The following is a 22707-nucleotide window of genomic DNA, read 5'->3' on the forward strand; positions in this document are numbered from 1 at the left end:
CCTGTTGAGACATTCAGCCTTAAAAACTTGAGTTTTTAAGTTTTTAAGACATCTCTCAAGCTGCAGATGCTTATCTTGGGCAGACGTCTTTGTGTGCTAAAGGGTAAATAGCTGCTGCTACTTTCTCTTGATCAGGGCTTCACGGAGAAGTAGTTCCTCTTTGAAGGCAAAAGCTGCCATGTTCAGGCTCTCTTGCTGCTGTGCAGAAGCATCTGCAGTACAGTGGTGGAGCTAGAAAAAAGTGATTTGAAAGTCCTCCAGGACTTAAGGATGACAGCTTGGACAGATCTTCTAGGAGGCAGAGAAGTGGATTTGAAGTTACAGAGAAACGTTGTTAGTTTTTTTTAATTGGTATGCCTGTGTTTGTCTCCCAAAAAAACCCCCCAAAATAAAGAAATAGTATTTCCTCTTTGCACACCCTAAGGCAGGAGTCTTTCAGTTTGGATTGAGTTTGTGGTTGTTGAGAGATGAGCCGTGGGAGTGGTATCTTTAGATGGCACTTAGCTTGAACATTATTTCCAATCCATGCTTTTGTGGAAGTGTCTGTTTTCTAATGCACTCTTTTTTCATCTGTTGAATATTAGAATTGTCAAGTCTGTGGTCTTGGCTCTTAAATGAGAAAAATAAAGAAGTAAACGTCCAGATATGAAGAATGTTGTTGGCCTGGTATAGCCTGATATTTCAGTATTGCTGCAAACTCGTACTTCAGTCGTGCGCGTTACTCTTTGGACACTTTATGTATTAAAAACCCCAAATACACGAGGTTTATAAGAGTACCCTTTTCTCTCTTTCAGCACAGCCATATCCAAGGGAGGGAACTACAGTAGGACTGTGTTTGGTGAGCTGATAGGAAAGACTATTTAAGAAAAATGGAGGATTTCCCTCTCTATCAGAGGAGAAGCTTTGATCTCCAAAACATCTTTCACGTCTTACAAGTGTTAGCAAAAATTTTTCGACTTTCACTTGTAGACTTCACTGTTTTCACTGATAGTTTTGGTAACTTGCTGGAGTTTGTTGGGTGTGTGAGGAGGAGCAAGGACTTTCCCCCGCTGGGGTGATTCAGCACAGGAGTGGCAGGAGGTGGAGTTCACCTTTCCAGCCTTGGTTACAGTCTGCACCATAAGTGCTGAAACTTTGCTACCATATGCCAGTGATTTACTGTGCTTATCATTTTAATGCCACTGATGTGTTTTTAGAGATTATTTGCTTCCTTAAATCTTACTTAAATGTTGCTTTCTTAAATCTTACTTAAATGTTTCTCCACAGATAAATTAGTTGACAGAGACTATACATACTGCAATTTTAAGTCTTTTTCTTATCATAAGTCCGCAGCAGCCATGTGAAGGGCTCTAGACATTTTCACTTTCCCGATCCGACGTGATTAATTGTGTAGAGATAAAAACAATTTATTCTTCAATATGGGCCAGGCCTGTGGCAAAGCTTCCCACTCCATCAGTGTTTGTGAAAGGATCCCATTAGATAGGGTCTAAACTTTATGCATTCTTACCTTGATGTGCTTTGGGCCTTAACTACCAACCAGCTATCTTCAGAGGGCTCGAGCTCAGGTCATTTATTTGTCCTTAAAGAGATCACTCATCTTGGGTCACGTGTGACTTATACTATGTTCAGGCTTGAATGTGAAACTGATAGTAGTTTTGTTAGCCTGGAAAGAACCTCCAATTCTTAAATTTGCGTGTAAAAAATATTTCTCTCTGTATTGGGGAAAAGGATATTATGGTTAAGATAATTTGCTAGGATTAGGAATACTAGATGCATAGGTTGGAAACTGTGGGAAAGAGTTGGTTTTAGATGGGTTCAATGTCACTGTCTGCTTCTATAGTTAGACATTTTAGTCTATTTCTAGAACACCCTATATTTAACTCATCGTCAACATTTCTGTGTGAATATACCAAGTACATTTTTTATTTTGAGGGGAATGTTCTGCACTTCTTGAATGTTACCATTAGTGTACTAATGGTCTCATCGCTTCAATTGTGAGCTCTTTCCACATTTGCTTCACCTTCTTGCGTAGTTGTGGTTTGACTTCATAGGGAGGCTCAGTGTAAATGTCATCCCACACAACACTGAGGTTCAGAATTGGAAGAAAGGGGTGAGCTTGGTTGATTCAAATTGTTATCTGCTGTTGAAAGAAACATGTTTATATGTTGTGACTGCATATATTGTTTTGTCATGCTGCATCTTCCTGTAAAGTTACTTGTGTTCTTCATGAGATCTTTTGACAGAGTTAATAAAGCTGACAGGTTAGAAGAAAACTACCTTGCTTTTGTAATCTTCATATCAAGTCACTTCTGCTGTTCTCCACTTCCTGGCTGACTTGATGTTTATCCAGTTTTATGTTGCAGCTAGGGAAAGAAGCAGAAAAATACGATTGTGAAACTACAGTTACAATTTGTGATACCCAGAGCTGACTACTGTTAGAAAATTAATGTTTAACTTGCTCTTTCAACCAGACTCAATTTCAGGTTAAAAGCAAGTTGACAAGGATACTGTTAGTTTTCTCCTTTTTGTATGTGCTACATGTGCTGCACTACATAATTTTGGAGCTAATGAGAATAGTGTCCCAAAGATGCAATGACATGGTTTGTTTTTAGTGGAGGCTATCTTTCCAACCAGAAGATGATCCTCTTAGGAAGCACTTTCATGATGACTGTGTCTTGAAGGCACCAGGGCTTGCACATTGTCTGCTGAAGACAGAATTTGCCTGACATTGCCCTTGGAGGTGGTGTTTACATTATCCACTCCCATTCCCTAGGTACTTTGCTGTTCTGTGCTGTTATTCTCCTCCCTCTCCAGAGTCTCTTTAAACTTATTTACTCTTTGTAGCTATTCAAGCTTTGACACGATGCCTGTAAACTAAGCATACAAGTGAGAGTATTAGCTATCAAGAAAATAATTATGAAGCTTACGTGCCATGGAGGGCAAAGGGTGGCAAACTGCACACATTCTCTTCCCTGTCTCGCAGTGCCTCTGAGCCAGCTTGTTGAGGGCTCTGTGAGCCCAGGAAAGGACTCCAGGTGTCTTGGTGATGTGCTACTGAGAGTGCTCCTGCTGTTTGGTTTTTTTTTTTAAAAAAACGACCAACTTTTCTTTATTTCAAAAAGAGAAAAGAAGGAACTGTAGAGAGGAAGTGCCTATTTGTTTTTTTTTCTTTACAAAATAGTGGTTTAGGCATATGAATGAAAATGAAACTTTCTGTGTTGAGAAACAGTCTGAAGTTTGACTGCTGAGGATAGCTTGTGGCATTTTAAAAAGTACTGGTCCTTTTCTGTGGAAAAAATATTTCTTTTAGTATCAGTTAAAAGCAACAGAGAAATAAGTTGCTTTTGAAGCAACTAAGTGAAATACAATTTTAATTTGTCTGAAGGGGCTGTAATCTGAGCAACCTGATCTAGTTGGGGGTGTCGGGTCAGTGTAGGGGGGGTAGACTAGATGACTTTTAAGGGCCCCTTCCAACCAAAACTACTTTATAATTCTGTGATTCTTATATAGAAAACCATTAATTTAGACCATTTAAAAATGGACCATGGAGGGATTTCCTGAAAAGAAACTAAGAAGAATGTTGGAAAACTTTTGCCAAACTACGAGATAAGAACTTGGACTTGCAAATGTTTTGTTTCACAATAATAGGGATATTTGCAGAAAAGGTTTAATACTTTTGTAGCCACATGGTTAGAAAGGGTACATTTTGTATCCAGATTCTGATATTTGTAATGTTTAGAGCTTCTCTTACAGGTGCCTTGTGTTCAGGTGGACTTAGGAAGCATTTTGTTAATTTGTACTTCCAGACTTCATAAACAGAAAAGCTGTGATGGCATTTATTGATATATGGTAATTTAAAATGTGTGCATTTGAGGGGAGAGATGTTAGAAGTTATTACTATAGTTATTACTACATTACTAGCAAATAGCTAGCTAAGTAAAATAATGCCCTGAGAGAAGAAACCCAGAATCACTGATCCATACGTGCTGCAACATGGCAGGGAAAAAAAAGAAATAAAAAAATTAATGGGAAGTTTTGTGGGTTAATTTTTGTTGCCTTATATGGGAATCTCTAGATGGGGTGAAATCTCCACTATGGGAAGAAAGCAGCTTGCTTTCTGACAGAGGCTGGCTTGGGAGAACCTGTTACGCTGTCTGTCGTGAACAAGCCTGGTATTTACCAGCTAGATGGAAGAATGATGCTAGCGCCTCGATGCTGTCTCTGGTATCTTCACACACCGTGTGTTTACAGAGCTTATGTGCGCACTGAAGGTTCCTCAACCTCACACCAGCTGCTCTTTTTCGCTCCTAAGTGCAGGCAGCGTCTGTAACCTCCATGGTGGCTTGGTGGCACATCCCATTAGGGATGCTTTACGTGGATGTGCCCTGAAGCACAGAAGGGAGTTTTGGGCCAAGCAGGTTTTACTTGGATAATGAACTGTCCTGGAGGTGATGGGTTGTAAATCCTTAAACAGCTCATTTAGCATCTGCCCAGGCCCTTAGCTTGCCCTTAGGTAAGACTCAAGAGTAAGCTGCAGTAGTTGAGGTAAAGTTGCAATTTAAATTCTAGACATACGTTTTTGTGAGCATATAAACTTGCACTGGTCTAATCTAATTTAAAATGTGCCTTTAGTGAAACAGTCAGAGGTAGGCATGATCATTCCTTGGCAGGAGCGCTTATCCAGCTACCTCGCTGCTACTTAAGTGCCACCCTTGTTTTTCCTCACTGACAGCATAGGTTGTTTCCTAGTACTTTATTGTCCTCCCCTCAAATCTGCAGTCCATACTGTGTGAGCAACCCCTTCCTTATCTTGTTCAGCCGAGATGAGCCAAGTTGGCAGGTCAGATGTCCACACCACGGGAAGTTTCTAGGCTGGTTGGCTGAACCAGGTTAGGGATTGATTTTGGAGTGGAGGATCTGTGGAGGTTGTAAGAGCTGGGGTTGAGAAATAAGGGTGATAATGAATAGGACCATTTTCCATGGCCAAACCTTCAACAAAGTGATAATTATGGTGGTTAACTAACTCTTTTTACATTCCACATCAAAACTCTGTTAAAAGCTTGTTTTCCAAATGAATTGTCTGAAACCCACAGCTATATGCTTCTGAATGAGAGGAAGAGTGTGTTAACTAATAAATTAGATATTGCCTAAAATTATGTAGAGGCATAAGTCTCAGTAATGTAAAATGGGAGGAAAAGATGTTTGCTTGTTATTTGGTGATCATGTGCAAATAAAAGCTTTTGGTGGAGGGAGAAGCTTGGGCTTTTTTGTTCCTTTTCCTTCTGGAAGGAGAAGGGGAAGGAAACGCAGGGATGAGAACTGCACTGCTGCAGTTTTGAAAGAATGTTAACTTCTTACTTTGTTTAAAAATATTCTAGTTATTCCTGTCTGCCAAATCAGGTTATTGAAATGAAATGGTGACCTTTGCTCTGAGCCTTAAACAATCCAAGAGGAAAGTAGGTGTTTGGGAAGATTAAAACTCTGACCTCAGCTAGAAAGTGTTCAGATAGACCTGAAGTTCTAAGGATGCTATATTCTAGTTGAGACAAAAAATGTGAGAATGAGGAAGATTTTTACAAGTTGATTATGGTCAGTTACTGTGAGCAATGCTGTGATAAATTATTAACTCATTGCACTGTACTGCCTCGTAGTGCAAACAGAATAGCTGGTTATTGTGCTCTGCTTAGTAAGTCAACACTGTAAAAAATTCCTCAGTTATCTGGAAAATGTCTTCTTTGGGGTGTTTATTAAAGGGACATAGTAGAATTAAAAATAATGTTCCCCTCTGTTGTAGCTGGTTAAAACAAATAGAAACCCATCAAGGCAGTTTGTTTCGTGCTGCCCGGGGAGCCTCTATGGTGGTTGTCGATGAGCTCGGTTTCGCTTATGCTCTTCTCTTTTCATAGTTCTTTGGTGAGGTGTGGTCCCTCCTACGTCCCCAGAAAGCACACTGATAGCGAGGCAGTGAGGCTACTAGTTGCAGAGACATGAGACAAGTCAGCTCATAGCTGTTCTGCAGGAAAAGCAGTTTTGTGGAGACCGCTCCTCCCGCATTAGCTGTAATTGAGTCAGAAGAATAAATGCAGGGGCAGGCTGTTTGGAGCATGCAGGTGCCTTGCTGGTGCCATGCAGCAGCAGTCCTGAGGAATAAATCTCTGGCTAATTTAATAATGTATAATCAACGTAATAGATATCATTATGCTTGTTAATATAACTTTTTGTATGTGTTATGCTTAGAGCTAGTACAGTAGTAATACACCATGAAAATAAATATGTATAATAATTTTGAAATGTTTGCTGTGATGAAATCTATTGTTCTGTAGCAGGACACAGATGAACTTTCAGGGTTAAAACGAATATCCAGCTTGAGAGTAAACTGTTTCTGGACCAGTTACAGCATCTGCCACCCTCGTTTTCCCAGGAAAACACTGAATCCTGCCAGTACACGTTGCAAGATATGACCAACGTGACTTAAAAAGTAAGAAGCAGATCTCCAAAATGCTGTTGGCTGCATAGGATTGTTGGAATCTGAGATGGAAAATACTTTTTTTTTTTTTCAGTTCTCCATTTGCCAATCCAGCAAAATTCAGTAAGTCTCAGATCAAGCTGCAAGGCTTTTTTGTTCAGAAAGGCTTATGTACAATCATTACTTTTTTGTATGTTTTTTTTAATTTGTTGGCTGCTTGGGAGTACTTGTCAAGGGTGGGGCATGCATCTTAAGTGGATGTCAGAAATGCTGCCGAAGCGAGTTTTCTCTTAGTGTCTGATGGGTCCTAGTTTAGCGCTTTCGTTCTGACTTTCAAGGCATGTAGGGGTCAAACACCCAGTGACATGCAGGGATGTGGTCTTGTCTTTTGAAGTAGTGGACAGCTGAAGTTCCGTGGAATAACCTAGGTGGTCATAGAGCTCAGATGGGAGCATGTGAAAGCTGTAAACAAAGTGTGATCTATCAGAGGAACCTACTTGCGGAATAGGTTTCTAAGTTAGAAATGAGAATTTAGAGCTCCGTCATTTACAGGAAGTTGCAGATCTCTGACTTTGTGTCTACTAACAGTGCCAGTCACCATGTGAAGGCATTTTTATTCTGAACAGTTCTGAGCTGGGGATGGAGAGCAGGTTAGGGTGGAGCACCTCATTTCCGTGAAGGGTAAAATGTGGCGGAAGCTCCATGAAATCCAATGCAGACTTTTTTACTGCTTTTAAGTTTATATAGAAAATACTACTAGACTATAGCAGTACGTGATAGTGTTAAATTTGCTAACTATCTACTGGTTGATATATTTTCCAACTTAATCACACAAGTGACATGTCTTCCGTTGCTTTAATTGGCCTGCAGAGAACAGCTCAAAATTAGTTTTCCTCAGTTTTATACCACCAGTTGGAGGAAGGATTGAAGCCATCTTAATAATTTCTAATCCTACCTGAAAGTATAGTTTTTAGGCTGACTAAGGAGAAGATGTTTTCTGACAGATGATATTATGGGGAAACTTAAGACTGAGCAGAAGACTACTTACAGAGGGGCTGCATATAGCATATTGCTTCACATACAGATACCACAGAAATTATAGCTGTGCTGGAGTTTCTGCTTTTCACTGAAGTTCTACTTTGTCTAGCAGTTGGTTTTTGTGCTTACCATGTGGGTGCAAAATGCTTCTTCAGCATTTCAGTTCAACACTGATAGGTGTGTTACTCTAGGTATTAGTGTTGGACAAACTCTGTAGATCATTTAACCTGTCCCCTTTTCTAGAGGTGGTCCTAGAAAATGCTGATGCCGTATTTGACAGTGGGTTTTTTGCTACTGGTTGTAGTTAATTTCTGAAGATTTAAGGAGGAAATCTTAAAGTATTTTGCCTGTTAAGTAAAGTAACTTGGTTTCTTGGCATTGTACAAGCCTATTTGAGGAAGACCAGGCTCTAAAACCTCCAGAGCTGGCTTGCCTGTTGTCCTGGGCCATGCCAGATGAAAATGGGCCACCAGTATTTTATACCCTGCTTTGGTGGCCTTCTAGGGCCACATTTCAATACGCTTGACATGATTACTGCTGGCTGACTTTCTGTGCGTGGGCTTAATTTACTTCATTTTTTTTTTGTTGGTTTTTTTTTCAGAAGGTGTCACAGAGTTTCTGCCCCTCATGGGACGCCATAGCCTTGCAGGAGGACACGCGTGCGTGGGGGGCAGACGTGTTTGTGCAGGCAGGAAACACTCGTTACTGGGTCCTGGTGTCTTCGGCTGGGCTTCCTGTCAGTTAAACCACGAGCTGGGGAGCAGATGCACCCAGAGATGACAACTCTGCTGTCTGCCCCAGGCAGCCATTGAGTAACCAACTCTCTTCCCAAGAGCATACCCTTGCATCTATGTTTTTGGCTTTGGTATCCATCCCAGCCCCTTCTTAAACACCTGAGAGTAAAGACCAGAAGTTAATTAGTTCAACAGAAAGCAGTCCTTGAACTCTTAAAGCATGAATTGTAACCATGAGAGTTAGGATATCATCACAGCGACAGCTGAGGTCCACTGTTTCATTTTCCACAGCTACAAGTGTGGGAGTTTTTATGTGAGTGCGAGAAATGGGAAGATTGGGCATCAAAGTCGTGCAATTCCAGGAATATCTTTTTGGGCAGATAATTGTCACATTACTTGACGTGATGAGTTTTTGTTGTAAAATCTTTTTAATTATTAATGTTTTCATTTCAGTACACTTGTGGATCTCTGCGGTTTTGAGACAACTCTGGCGTTCAGTTAAACAACTTTTTACAAGTGCACAAAAACCCACATAAATGTAATGTTTTTTAAGTAGATCGCATGATTTCTGAAGGTATGCACTTTATTATAACATAGCTAGAACTTAAATAATATCTCTCCCAGCATCAGATTTTAGAGAACCAAGTACTTTCCACATCAAAATTATTTTAGAACTGAAACTGCGGATACATTTCAGCCTTTTTATCTGATTTGATGCTCTTTTCTTCCTCATATGACAGTGTAGCTCCCAGAATATTGGATTTTCCCCTTAGACTCTGTTCACTGACTAGCCAGCATTGAGTAGAGATGTCTTTGCCGTGTGCAAAAAAAAGTTTCTGTACTATGTACTCTTTAATATAGAGGCTCTCAGCCTGAGGGGGACATTCCTTAGGGTTGGGAAGAGTAGAAAGGTTGTATGGGCAGTGAGATTGGATGGGTAAAGGGGTTTGGAGGGTTTTTTTCTTGTTGTTTGGTTTTTATTTTTTTTCTTCTGGCTTGTCTTGCGTAATGAGGCGCTGTGCATCACACTCTGCACAGGAAGTTCTACACACAGCAGAAAAGCTGCTCTCACAGATGCAGTCACCGCTCATAGCTCTGAGCTCCTGGTCCCCTGTGTTTCTGCAGGGCCAGGAACCAACACCACAAGGGAAAAACTCTTTTTTTGCCTCTCTGAAAGGCGCTGGCTCTCACATTTCTAATATAGCTGTGCTTTAAGCCTTTCACAGTGACAGGATGCTTCTGCTGACCTTTTTCCCTTTCACTTTTGAGAACCGTTTTTCTCAGTACTGTCTTGTTTGAGAGAGGAAAGGTGCAATTGGGCACAACCCCCTGGAGCAAACACGTGGTAAAACCTCCACAAAACTGCCTGAAGTCTATGGCATCTTGGAAAAAAGCATAGGTTTGGGGTTTTTTACCCACTCTCACGCAATTCTGATACGAATTCATTGTATCTATGGTCACAGCAAACCACTGAGACTTCACAGGAGATGAAATGTTAGACAACAGAAAAGAAGAAAAAGAAAGGAGGGTGGAGAATAAATTAAAGGATGAATTAGAAACTATATAAAGCAACCTCTCTCTGCTTTACCTTGTTTATTGTCCTAGTTAATCTTCCACTTTAACTTCCGCTTTCCCTTGTTTTTGTTTGTTTTTGTTTTGGGTTTTGTTTGTTTTTTGTTTCCCCCCTCCCTTTTTTTTTTTTAGTTTTTAGTTTTTTTTGTGTGGGGTGTTCCACCCCCCATTTTTTTCCTCTTGACTCTGTACAGGTTGAATGTTGTGCTGGGAGAGGAAAGAGTAGGGTAGAAGTGGTAGACAGAATGCTTTTTATCTCTGGTTCCTACAATAATTCAAAAGTTTTCGTAACAGAGATGATGTCTGCTGATGAGCTTTCTGCATGAGGAGGCTGTTGTGCTGTGGAAATATCTGGAATGCTTACTTCAGATATGCTGTATGGTTGTTTTCCCAGAGATCTAAATGAAAATCGTCAGGGGGCTGGAACACCTATCCTGCAAAGAAAGACTCGGAGAGCTGGGGTTGTTCAGCCTGGAGAAGAGAAGACTCCAGGGAGACCTTATTGCAGCCTTTCAATGTATAGCTGAGACTTATTAAGAAAGATGGAGACATTTTACCAAGGCCCGTAGTGCCAGGAAAAAGGTCAATGATTTTAAACTGAAAGAAGATAGATTTAGATTGGACATAAGGAAGACGTTTTTGACAATGAGGGTTGTGAGGCACTTGCAGAGGTTGCTCCGAGAACATGCCCCATCCCGGTGCATGTTCAAGCTCAGCTTGGATGGGGCTGTGAGCAACATGATCCAGTGATAGATGTCCCTGCTCATGGCAGCAGGGTTGGACTTGGATGATCTTTAAAGGTCCTTTTCAATCCAAACCATTTTGTGATTCTATGCATTTGGGCCTGCATGAACTCCTGATAATTTAGACAAGTCAGGTAAGTGACCCAAGGAAGGGCCTTTCATCTCCAGGAGATGCAGCCTACCTTTCCTCCCATTGATTATAGGGAAAACTTAGGGCAACCTAAGTCCTTTCTTAGAGAAGTGCTTGAGGTTCTTAGGGTGAAGGAAAAGTAGAAACAATCTTGCTCTTGTAGGTCAAAGGGGGAAAAGCTGTTATAGGAGAAAATTGTTTCCTGATGGTAGAAGCTGTGTGGATGCATGTCCTCTCAATGGCTCTGCTGTGTGCGACACTGTCAGGGTTTCTCTTTTGGGAGCTACAGGTGGACTTGTGCAGCAGTTCCGGTCAGTGCCTGAAAGAAGGGGGCAAGTGCATGTCCATATTGTCTGTATGACTCACTCTGCAGAGCCAAGTGGAGGTAGAAAGAGGTCTCCAGGTTTGTGAGCCAGTGGCTGCAGTGAGGTTGTGCTGCTTCCTTTTGCAGAATGAGACCAAGTTGGGCACACAACTTGGCCCAAGGTGACTGGGCAATTCTGTGTTTTCCCCAGGTGATTTGGTTCTCCCTAGCCCTGCTGCCTTACTTCTCTCCACGGCTGGGATCAGTCTGGTTCACAGAGCCCTGTGGTGGGGGTTACAGCTGAATAGCACAGGCACATGCGCAGCAGCCACCTCTAATGCCTGATTTAGTTCTGCAAAAGACACAGGAACTTGAATGGTGAAATGAGGAAGAGGTGAGACCTGAATTTCTCTACACCTAGTTCGTGGGAGCTCTAAAAGTTTCCAGAATACCCCAGTTCTGTAGGTGTTTTTATGTACCACTCATAAATTCTGTGTCAAGTTCATTAGCAGTGAATTCCTGTGTCTCCCAGGAGCAGGTGCGTGCTCATATGAGAGTGACTTAGGCTTCAGAGCGAACACTTCCCCAGACATTACGAAATGAGAAATACTGGCAGGTCCAGACGCTGCTTTCCCTGGAGGGACCTTTGCAGACCCTGCTTCTTTTCCACAACACTCTTAAGAGAAATCTTTTTGCTTTTTTTATTTTGATCTTGTTGGTCTTTAAGTCATGTTTTTCATCACTATTTGAAACTCCATGGTGGGAATTGTTAGTCTAGCAACAAATCAGGAGATAATTTATATTCTCTTAATAGCCAAGTTTGCTAGTTTGAAATTCCCCAGACAAATAGTCTCCCTTCTTAATCCCACTCCATGCAAATACTTTAGAATACAAAATTTAAGCTATGCTGATTTGTAAAAACAGAAATGTAGAAATGGCATGGGAATATTAGCTTCTGTCTTATCCTGCATAGCTGCAAGTTAATGTATTTATTATTGTAATTATGCTTAACATCATGAAGCATATACATTTTCAGAATAACCTGAATGAATGTGTTACATTTCAGAGTGCATTAAAATTGGAAGCTTAAGAAGTATTACCTATTTTTTAATTATGGCTTTAGTGAATGTTCTTCTCCACTATAACTGCATAAGCAATCTCTCGCCTTGCAGAGGTTTTAAAGGCATGATTTTAGATGCAATATTCTCTGTTTGGTTCTTTACCTAAGATTTTTTTCTGCAGACATTTAAATGACTCAGGTCTGTAGCATGTTATGTCCTCAATAGGTGTTCAGTACAGCAGAAATGCCTGTACTCTTCATAGTGTTAACGCTCCTTCTCCAATTTAGGCAGCCTTCAGCACCTCATTGATTTAACACAACAGTAGCTTTTGGGGAAGGGTAATACTGAACAAATAGGTGAAGGACATAGTTTTAAAAAAAGGCAACCAGTTGGTTCAGGACTCTTGCTGTGCAGGCTTAAAAAGCAAAGACACCACCATACTCCCACATCTAAGTACTGGATGAAAAGCTGGTCGTGACCTGACAAGGTGCACTTGCAGCCCAGAAAGCCAACACACATCCTGGGCTGAATCAAAAGCAGCGTGGCCAGAAGGTTGAGGGAGGTGATTCTGCCCCTTTACCCTTCCCTTCTGAGACCTCACCTGGAGTACTGCATCCAGCTCTGTCCCTCCCCCCCACAGGAGGGACATGGACCCATTGGAGCAGCTCCAGTGAAGGGCAACAGAGATTATCAGAAGGATGGAGTTGGGGTTTTTCAGCCGGGAGAAGGCTGCAGGGAGACATTATTGCAGCCTTTTGGTATGTATAAAGTGGGCTTTGTGAGAAAGATGGGGACAAACTTTTTAGCCTGGCCTGTAGTGACAGGGCAAGGAGCAACAGTTATAAATTGACAGAGGGTAGATTCAGACTGGACATAAGGAAGAATTGTTTTATGATGAGCGTAATGAGACACTGTCCCAAGTTGTCCAGAGAAATTGTGTTAAAGGCCAGGCTGGATGAGGCTTTGAGCAACCTGGTCTAGTGGAAGGTGTCCTTGCCCCTGGCAAGGGGTTGAACTAGATAATCTTTAAATGTCCCTTCTAACCCCAGCATTCTGTGATTCTGTGAAAACAGCACAATGATTCAGTGAATTTCTGACGTAGATGATTATCTTTTGAAAATCTGGTGAAATGAGGCAAACATATGCAAGAGGGAAATAAGAACAGCATAGAAGTGTTTGCCTCTCAAAATGTTATTCTTAAAGCATATCAAGTGAGTAATGCTTAAGGTGCAAGGAGGAAAGATTAAGACAAAAATTGGAGATAAAAATCTCAAACCTATGGTCTCTCTGCAGGTTTGAAGGAGTCATCTCTTGAAGGCTTAGAGACAAACCAGTGCTATTCCTTTTTTCTGGTACAATGGGGAGATATTCAGTGTGTCTACATTGGATGACATTATTGGGATAATCTGCACATTGGGATAATTATTGGGATAATTATTGGGATAATCTGTGTGCTATGTGCTTGACACCCATAAGCGGTTGGCTCTCTAGTAACAGGGTGGTTTGTGTACCAAACTAGTTACAGCGAGAGTTTGTGGAGTTTTGGTGGATTTGGGTTTTTGTTTGTTTTTTTTGCTTTGTTTTGTTTTTTGAAGTCTGGCTATCTGGCTATGTAATATTCACTTTTTCTAACCAAGACCATATTGCTCCCTTCATGTCTCAGTGTGTTTGTGTGTTGAAGTTGTTTCCAGTCTCAAGTTGCGTTTTAAGCTAATGTTTTGAGAGTATTCCTTGATTTCAGAGTAAACTGGTCAGCAGGTGACTTCGCTCCCTTTCCTGCATGTTGCAGGAGAGCTTATTAATTGAGTTTACTTGAGCAAACTGGAGTATTTTGTTGCTTTTTGCCTTTCTCTATGGTGAGCTGTGACCAGGAATGCTGGTACAAATTACCCATGCAGCATGTATCAGCTCAGAGCTGGGACTGGTTGTGCTGAGGGAAAATATACAGTTACAGCCTTCCAACTGAAATTAGCCCTCACCCTTCTGCCTGCGAGTTTAAAAGCTTAGTTCCATCATTCTATAATTTTCAATAAATTTAAGTATTTTTTTATTAATCCTGCAGATGACACATGAGTTGCAGCTACAGTGATCTGTAAAATACGATACACTGGAAGTCAGATAGAAGATTTCACCTCGGAAAGAAGTAACAAACCCCATGCCTTGTGAGAATGTCTTAAAGGTGTGGAGTTTCTTTTGGTGTCTCGTTTAAGTGAGCAAGTCTATCATGGCCTACATGAATTCTCCTTAATATGAATGCTTTCTGAGCTACAGTAAACAACCTGATTAAGCCAAAAATAATGTTGAATGCTCTCATGCTAAAAAACCCCAGACAGTTATATTATAAAAGACAAACAGTGGAAAAAAGCACCCCAGACTCGTCAAACTTGGAGGTTAGTGAGAAGGAGGTCAAAAGTCTGACTGACAGCTCTGATTTCCCTGTCTGCAACTGTTCCTTATCAATCTGCCCGACTGTAGGTATGGTTTGATACTTTGTACCTCTTCTTAAATTACCTTTTGTTCCTGTTTCTACAGACTTTTGAATCAAATATTTCTGCTTGTGATATGTTAGGCGGTATTGTCACTGCTCTTGGGTTGGGCTTTTTTGTTGCTTTTTGGTGGTTTTTTGGAATCTGTATGAAAGCTTAGTACAAACATCAGCTTTGTGATTTTGGCAGTAGGAGGTATGCCTTAATTTTTCTGAGAGATTTGCTGATGAATATGTGTCTCACCTGTTCCAACCTCATAAATAAATCCCTGTCTGTGTTACTAATAGTACTGGACTCTCCACAAGCCCTTAAAACAAAAAAGTTTACAGTACTACTTGCCTTAGTTTGCTCATCAAACTATTTCAGCCAGCACTTCTCTAAGAAGTATTCTCAATGGTTGTGGCTGAATGGGTGCCAAAATGGACTCTTGGGAATGTATAGGGAAGGTGTATGTTGGGGCACTGTATGGAGGCTATGTCTGGTTATAGACTGGAGAAAACAGGTTGCCTCTTGCCTGGTGTGAAAATTGTCACTGATAAATTCCTATGGTATAACCATTGGAAATGTGTGACTGAGTGCTTAATTTCTTATATTTATGGGAAAAGTTAAATGAGGATCTTTGTGACAAATAGATTTAAAAGCTTCAGACACGGTTTGCAAAAATGTGTTTAAACTGCTAAGCTTTATAAATAAGAAAGACTGGAAATCTGATGTTTGTATTTATATTTTACCCGTGTCATTGTTAACCACAGTGCTAACTTAAATATAAATAAAAGTGCTCTTATATATGCAGAGCTAGAATCTCTCAAAGACCAAAATGCTTGTTTAATGCTATGTTAAAGCAGCTTATAGATAAGTATTGGTTGCAGTGCTTTTTGATATGGGCTGTACTGTACCTCATCAGAAGCCCTCTTAGCCATTTATTTTTTGCTTTGCTTTGGTTGGGTCTGTGATTCTTGACTGAAGGGTTAAAAGGTTACTTGAGTAAAGATTTAGGTTAAAGCAGTATGCAAATAAAATTCTTTTTGTGTGTTTCATCCCTGCTCTCTGAGTTAGCTCACTTGTTTGAGTGTAATGGTGTGAGTATTACCTTATATTCTTAGCTTTAGCAAAATGGACCACTGGTCCCAAGAAGGAGGCTGCCTGAACAATTCTGGGTGAATTTTAAGAATATACATATTTATTTGTTAAAAAACTGTAATTCCAAGGTACATGATGAGTGTGTAGGAAAGCTAAGGTATCTGTGATATCATCATGGCTGGGCTTTGTGAACGAAGATTTGGGAAAGGCTCTACCCACATTTGCTACAAGCGCGCTGGTGGCTAAAAAGGCCAATGCAAGATAGACACGTCCAGTTGCAAAAGGCACAGCAGAAAGACTCCTTGGATGGTAAATTCTGCAAGGCACGATTCTTTCTGCATTGTCTTTTCTCCTCGAGAGTGATCCTGCGTGCTTTGTCAAAAGAAGCACCAGCGTTATAGATGGTGTGTCTCCAGACCTCCCGATTGGAGGCCAGAGTAGACCAGTGATGAAGATCACTATGGCCAAAGCTGAGATGTTGTTTCAGGGAGTCCTTGTATCTTCTTTTTGGGGCTCCTCTCATGCGGCAGCTGGTGGCAAGTTCACCATAGAACCTGTGATGTAAGAACATGTGAAATACCTTATGTAGTCCTCTGAAGCACCACCATCACAGCTGATGGCCATGGGATGGCCATGCATCATGTGTAAAGAGAGAAATTGCTGCTCCTTTTTTTTCAGCATTACAAAGTTTGTCTTGCCACTGTCTAAGTTGCAGACCCTAGACTGTGGAAATAGGATTAGCAGCACAAAGGAAGGTTGTGCTTTGGGGATGCCATCGGGGAGAAGGTGGAAGAGCCAAGCCCAGGGCAGCACCACATCCTGGCTGGACAGAAGGAAGCCAGTGGTGCTGGGAGAGCTGTTGGCTGGAAATGGCATCTGCTTACACCATGCTGGTCACATGCAGAGAACATGCCTGCCTGCCTCCTGCTCTGGCAGCAGGGTCTGAAGGAAGGCAAGGAATTAGTAGAGTCAAACGATCTTGAACTCAGAATGAGCTGTTCGGGTTTTCTCAGACCTGCTAAAATAAGCAGCAAGTGGTTCCAGGCCAGGGTTCTCGTTCGAGGTGGGGTCTCCAGGTTTGTTCTTGTGGGCATCTCGGAGCCTCTGTTCTTGGCGTAGCCTGACTGTGTTCTGCAGTTCATAAAATGAAATCTCACGCTGTCCTGTAGCTGTTAGGTAAGAAGGAAAAACAACTCCTCTACTGCAAATGTTTTTTAGGTGATACATTCTAGAATAAATGTTTGTCTTGTTAGTAGAAAGGGTTAAAATTTGAGGGCAACAGGTATAGGCAGACTTAGGTATGTGATATGTTCGACTGTTTTGCAAGGTGCTATAAATGTTGGCTCCGTGTAATCTGATACCAGGGTAGGACAGGCTAACCTAATGGAGGAAAATAGACAGCAATGTAAAAGAACTGGAAATTCAAGTCTAGCTGACTAATACCAGCCTGCTCCAGAGGCTTTTGACTGTTCATATTGCTGACAGCTGACAGCAAATGAGAGGCAAACAACAGAAACATTGCCTAATCTGCTCTATATTCACACAGATTCTTTAAAGACACTGCAAAGGTAAGACCCTTTACGTTTCTCAACCTGGCAGTTGTTGAATGCAGCCCTGAACGTATTCATTACCGTCAAGAGTAAAGTACCATACAGAGGCCTGAAGTTCATGTCTGCGTGCTTTGGAAAGGGGAGGCTTCAGCAAGTTCTGTGTGGATTAGTTTGTGCCCCTTTCTAGCTGGTGCACATCAGTTAAATTCAGATTTCTAAAACTGCTCAAATACTCAAGCATAGAAATGCAAATCATGTAGCATTTGTATGGCTCAGAGAGTAATTTTGAACTTATTTAAATATTTTTGTTTGTTGTGCTTGACAGTCCAGTTGGAAAAGTTTTTAAAAAAAATTAATTGCAGAAGGAAATGCACAGAATGCTAAAAATCTGTGTTGCAGAAGTTGTAATAGGGTTTTTACTGAGCTGAGTCCTGTAGCAACTTCAGCAGAATGCTGAAAAAGTCCTGTGGGAGTTTAACTCCCTGATCTAGAGTTACCGATGCTTGGCTGGAAGAGGTTCCCTGGAATAAGAAACTTTTAGCTTGAACCTGATTTCTGCTGGCTATTTTTTTTTTTTTTTGCTTTCAGTTTTAATGTATATATTTTGTGTGCATTTATATTGCAGCTGAAAAAAAAAAAGTCATTGGTTTTGGCCATTCTTTTTTCTTCAGTAAACTTGACTTTTACCTTCAGATGATTTAAAAATAATGACTGAGTTACTAATTTATGGGCAAAGTAGTTTTTAGAGAACGATTGACAGTTTTATATCAGTATTAGGTACAGACTGGCAACTGGTAATTTGTGAAGTCTGGCACCTAGCCAAAGCAATTATATTTAGTTTCCCTGATCTTTCTTCCTCCCACTGCTACTACTTCATTCTCCTGTGTGTATGTGTTAATCAAAAGAGCAAAACATTTCAGGGTCAAACAGTTCTTCCCCTCTCCCACACCTCTTTTACAGATTTCCTCATATCCTGTTTTAGCTGTTTTGGAGCTCAGCCCTTCATCTCTCTTTGTATGAGACCCTTTTCCTTTGAAATCAGTGAGATTTGACTGATCTGCAGCTTTATTGTTATAGTTGCTTACAGGATTGTGGTCTTAATGCTCCATAAAATGTGCCATTAAATGCCAGAACGCGTTTATTCTGTGTCACTGGAATAAGTCATTTGGTTTGCAGAAATTTCTGAACTAGATTTGGGATTTTATCAATTTACTGTTTTCTTAGTGTCTTTTTAAAATCAACTTTTTGAGATTTTGTGCAGTATAAAAAATAGTAAGATGTATTTGATACTAATAGAAGACATAAAACCAGTCCTGTCTCTGCAAATTTACTTTTAGATAAATAGCATATAGTAATTGTTGTAGGAGAGGAAGTAATGAGAGAGCTTTTGTTTTCCTTTCTCTCCATAATCAGTATCATTTACCTCTTGCTGAGCTAGACTAAGTGGACACTTGCAGTGTAATGTCAAACTTGTAGTCCATCTATTCTAATTTTGGAATGTTTAATATATTATTATTTTTCTGCTGGAGAATATGTGAATCCAGAAATGAGCAGTTACCTGGAAAAATGACAGCAAAGTCCTGCATTTAGAGATGTATGATTGCAATCTCCGTTACTGGAGGTTTGCTGTGTGTTATGACAGCTCTTTTCCATTGTTTAAAAAGAAATCCTTATGTAATGGGGCTGGTTTGTTCTAATTACATTGAGCTGTTTTTAAAACATTTTACAATTTTCCTAAGCTTTTGACCTCTGTCATGTCTGTAGCAAGGAGTTTGAGGAAGTACATGTAGGCTGATGCATTTTTAATTCTTTCCTTTCATCATTTCAAAACTAGTTGCTTCTCAGTTTAATTGAATGTCTGATTGTTCTCATTTTATCAGCCTGGAAATATGAACACCTGATTGTCCTTCTCTTTACCGATAGTGATGAATTATCTACAAAGACAGAATCAAAGGACAGACCAAGTTAGTGATTGCCAAGAGTTTTGGACCAGCAAACCACACTCTCTAGCCTCTGCATTTACTGGACATTAGCCTGTACATTTGCCATTATGGGGAGAAGCAGGTCTTTGCTGTAAATGTTATGTTTTCATCTGGTCCTTGAATCCCTATTACATTGCTAAACAAGTCCATGCTTTTGGAAATATTCTTCATAATAAAACCTGATGGTTGTTAGGATAAGTGACCTTCAGCTAGTTGTACATGGAGAAGTTCTTAGAAAGATTGGCAGTCATGCTGTTGGCTGCCAGGAAGGTCAGTGTGACGGTGTGCTTGTGGCCAGTGTTTTTCAGGTGAAGGCCTGACTTTTCATGCACATCTCTTCCCTTTTTGACTTTAATGATGTACAGATGTTATCTTTCCAAGATCAAGATGTTAATACTGCTTGGAAATGTTAGTGCTACTCTGTTTCCCCAGGCTGGTAGACTGACTGCTGAATTCTCTCAGGCGTGGCAGACTGTCCGAGCTCCCTGTCCACTGCCTGGGGAACACTGCCCTTTTTAGGGATGGCCCAGTTCATCTTGTTTGTTTGGCTTTCAGTGGATGAGGGGAAATTCAAGCTAAATACTTTCCCAGCAGTACTGTGGTGGTGATTAGCAGCAGTGGGTGGAGGTGACTGAACTGGAAGCAGAGAAGGAGTACTTTTGTGTATTCCTATGTTGTAAAGAGATGTGGGAACTTGTGGATTTTTTGTATCTTTGGTAGCCAAAACAGCTGCCCCAAAAGTAAAAAGTCAAATCAGTAGAAGGGCACACATTTCATATGTATGTTTTAGTGTGTATGTGAATTCTTGTGCTCATAGGTATAAAGTGTGTTCATGTAGCTGTGGCTGATGTGTGTGTGCATGCATCTACGCAGGCATGTAGAGTAGGGGCTGTGCTGTGAAGCAACATTTATGTGGCTTTTATCTAACTGTAGTTCACGTACTGTGGTCTGTCTGTGAGCTGAGGCTTAAGTAACCCAAATTCAATATGAAAAGTTTCAGAGCTGTATGAATAGCCAAGGCTTCTAGGTCACATAACCACTTCTGAAAATTTACCCCCATCTTCTCTTTCATGTGTATAATGTGCCAAATAAATGAAACAATTTTGATGGAGGGATGGGGAGGGCTGAGGGGGGGCAGGCAAGGAGTGAAGGAGGTCCCATCTCTGGCATGATTTGGGGACAAGGGGTGGGATGGAGTTGTCATGTCCCATCTCTCTAACCTCTTCTTATACCATGCAGCCAACCTATGGAAATGCAGGGTTCAGTTATTTTCATCCATGGAGAACGGGAAGTGGGAGAGAGGATTTGGACCCTCTATTCCCCCTGGGGTGCCCTTGTTCCCTTGCTTTAGCGCAGCCTACAGCTAACTTCTCCTGTTGAGTTGGCTCTACTTTGCTAGAGCAAACATTTTGTAGAGAAGTGAGTAAAACCCAGTGTGGCCTTTCTCTTGTCTGATAAGATTAGGGAGGTTTGCTCTTTGCAGATGTTCAGATACTTTATTCTGAGCTCAGGAGCTTCAGTAGTAAAGTTGGGTAGAGCCTTTTTCGCCTCAGTTTCTTTTAGTTTGCTCTTTAGGACTGGCCTGTTGGTGGTACTCTGATTTTTGTTGCTGCAGCATAAATCAGTTACTTGTAGTACTCTCTGTTTACATGCCTACACTGATTTGGGGCTACCTTGGCATATCGAGCATGCTGGCAGGAGAGGATATAGAGGAACAAAAGTCTCAACTATGGTGTAAATTTTTTCAGCTTTCCCAGGTCGCTGGGTTTGTGTATAGCAGCTGTGTAACATAAATGTGCTAAATAAAAGGGACTTAAAAAGTGTCAGGAAATATGGGAGATAGGAAGAAAAGTGTTTCAGGGGTGGGGGAGTCTATAAACAGTGCTGGAGCTGTTAACTGTTAATAGTCTGGAAAGGAATCTTGTGTCAAGTTAAATATTCAGGCTAAAAGAGGTAGTTGCAAAAAAAAAAAAATGAAAATGTGATTTTTGTTTTTATTTGTTTTGGTGATGCCAAAGAACTTGTTGCTTGTGTTTGTGCTTTTTGCTCTCTTTAGAGTAAATGTGTTTTTATGTGAGATTTAGGGTCAGGGCGTTAATTTAATTTCTTTTATATTGACTGAATTGTGCGTCACTTTTGGTTATTTATGTTTGTTTATGTTTAACACATGAATCATCTTACTCTCTGTCCTCCTTTCTGTATAGGTAATGAGAGCCTGTGGTGGCACAGGCTGGTTTTCAGCAGGGCTGCAAAACAGGGGTTTATTGATACTGATGATTTTTTTTGTCCTTAATGAAAGCTCAGCCGAGGTCACTGTGTTGGCTTTTATGATGTCAGCTGCCATTTGCACGGTTTGCCATAGGCAGCGTGGATGCTTTCAGAAGGTTTGAGTCTGTTCCTTACATTGCTGCTTTCCTTCCTCAGTGCTACCCCCTTAGCATGTTGTTTTTCTATCTCCTTTAATTTGTGTGAGCAGTTGAAATACTGAGCCTTCAGAAAGTCCTTGTGCAAAGTGACTTGTTCTTCTTGCTTGTCCTTTTGCCAACTGAAGATGTCATTTTGCCGACTGAAGATGTCTGAGAACATGGTTCAAAGCCCCTGTCCCGTGCAATTTCATAATATTACTGAATAGGAATAATTAGTCCATGAAGAATGGCACAGTAGACTATACTGTTAACATTTGTGCTTAGTGTGGGCTATACATAAAGATCATTGTGGGTTTGGGACTTCTGTATTCAGAGAACTGCGATATCATTCAGCTTTGCCCCCCTGACTCTATGATGATACTTAGAGATGTGACTGCAGAGGGTGGACTGACTCTGAGTTGATACATCCTTAACCTCCAGTGGTAGAATGGAGTTAGAAACTTGAGTGAAATGATGTGGTTACCATCCATGTGTTTGTCTGACCTCACTTTTGAGATGGTTTTCAGTCCTTCTGTTCAGAATTTCCAGGTGATGTCTTTAATCTTCCCTTTTCTCTCATTCACTCCTCTCTTCCTTCTGCATCCAGGATGGTGTTTAGAAGGGAGTTCAGCTTTATATTTAAGTCACAACTTTGACATTTCTAGGCTAGAGCTAGTGCTGCAGTCTGTCTCAGGAAATCCAAGGGGAAATTCCAATCTCAAGCCATTTGTCCCTGTGCTGAATGACTTGAGATGTTTCATCAGTAACTCAGGATTCAGATCTGCATTTGAATCTTAAGGCAGCTAAGCTGGTTCTTATTTCAAATGTATGAATGATCTTACTGATCTCATGAAAAAGGCAGTGCAGGATGATTACAGTCATCTTTAGTAACCCTAAGTGGGACTGGATCCAGTAGCTTGCTGGAGACATCTTTCAGCTCAGCCAGGATGCTCTCAGTACCAAGACCTGAGCCTTCCAAGTTCATAGCTGAGATTCTTCAGCAAATTTTTGGGTTTGTGCCTGGTGCTTTGGTAACTGCTACACCTGCTCCAGTGTGGTGCCACTATGTTAAATTCCAGTGTTCTGCATTACAGGGCTTGAATGCTGAGGTAGTATGGGCTATACTGGCTCCTATTGTCACAGTGGTGGTATGGGC

The 22707-nt window shown here is 40.9% G+C and overlaps 1 protein-coding gene across 3 annotated transcripts in view; it reads left to right on the plus strand.

The window, feature by feature from the left end:
- Nucleotides 1-22707, plus strand: part of ELF1 (E74 like ETS transcription factor 1) — an 84793-nt gene that overhangs the window by 21412 nt on the left and 40674 nt on the right. The window contains exon 1 of one of the 3 annotated variants that reach the window (XM_039382890.1): nucleotides 14177-14227. The exons of the other annotated variants lie outside the window; for them this stretch is intronic. The gene's annotated coding sequence lies outside the window, so the exon portion shown is untranslated. Of the gene's footprint in view, nucleotides 1-14176; nucleotides 14228-22707 lie in introns of those variants that run through there. 3 annotated transcript variants of the gene reach the window in all.

Source organism: Pipra filicauda, unplaced genomic scaffold (genome assembly GCF_003945595.2).
Source record: "Pipra filicauda isolate LSUMZ 115617 unplaced genomic scaffold, ASM394559v2 scaffold28_size6257848_pilon, whole genome shotgun sequence".
NCBI classification, from domain to species: Eukaryota; Metazoa; Chordata; class Aves; order Passeriformes; family Pipridae; genus Pipra; species Pipra filicauda.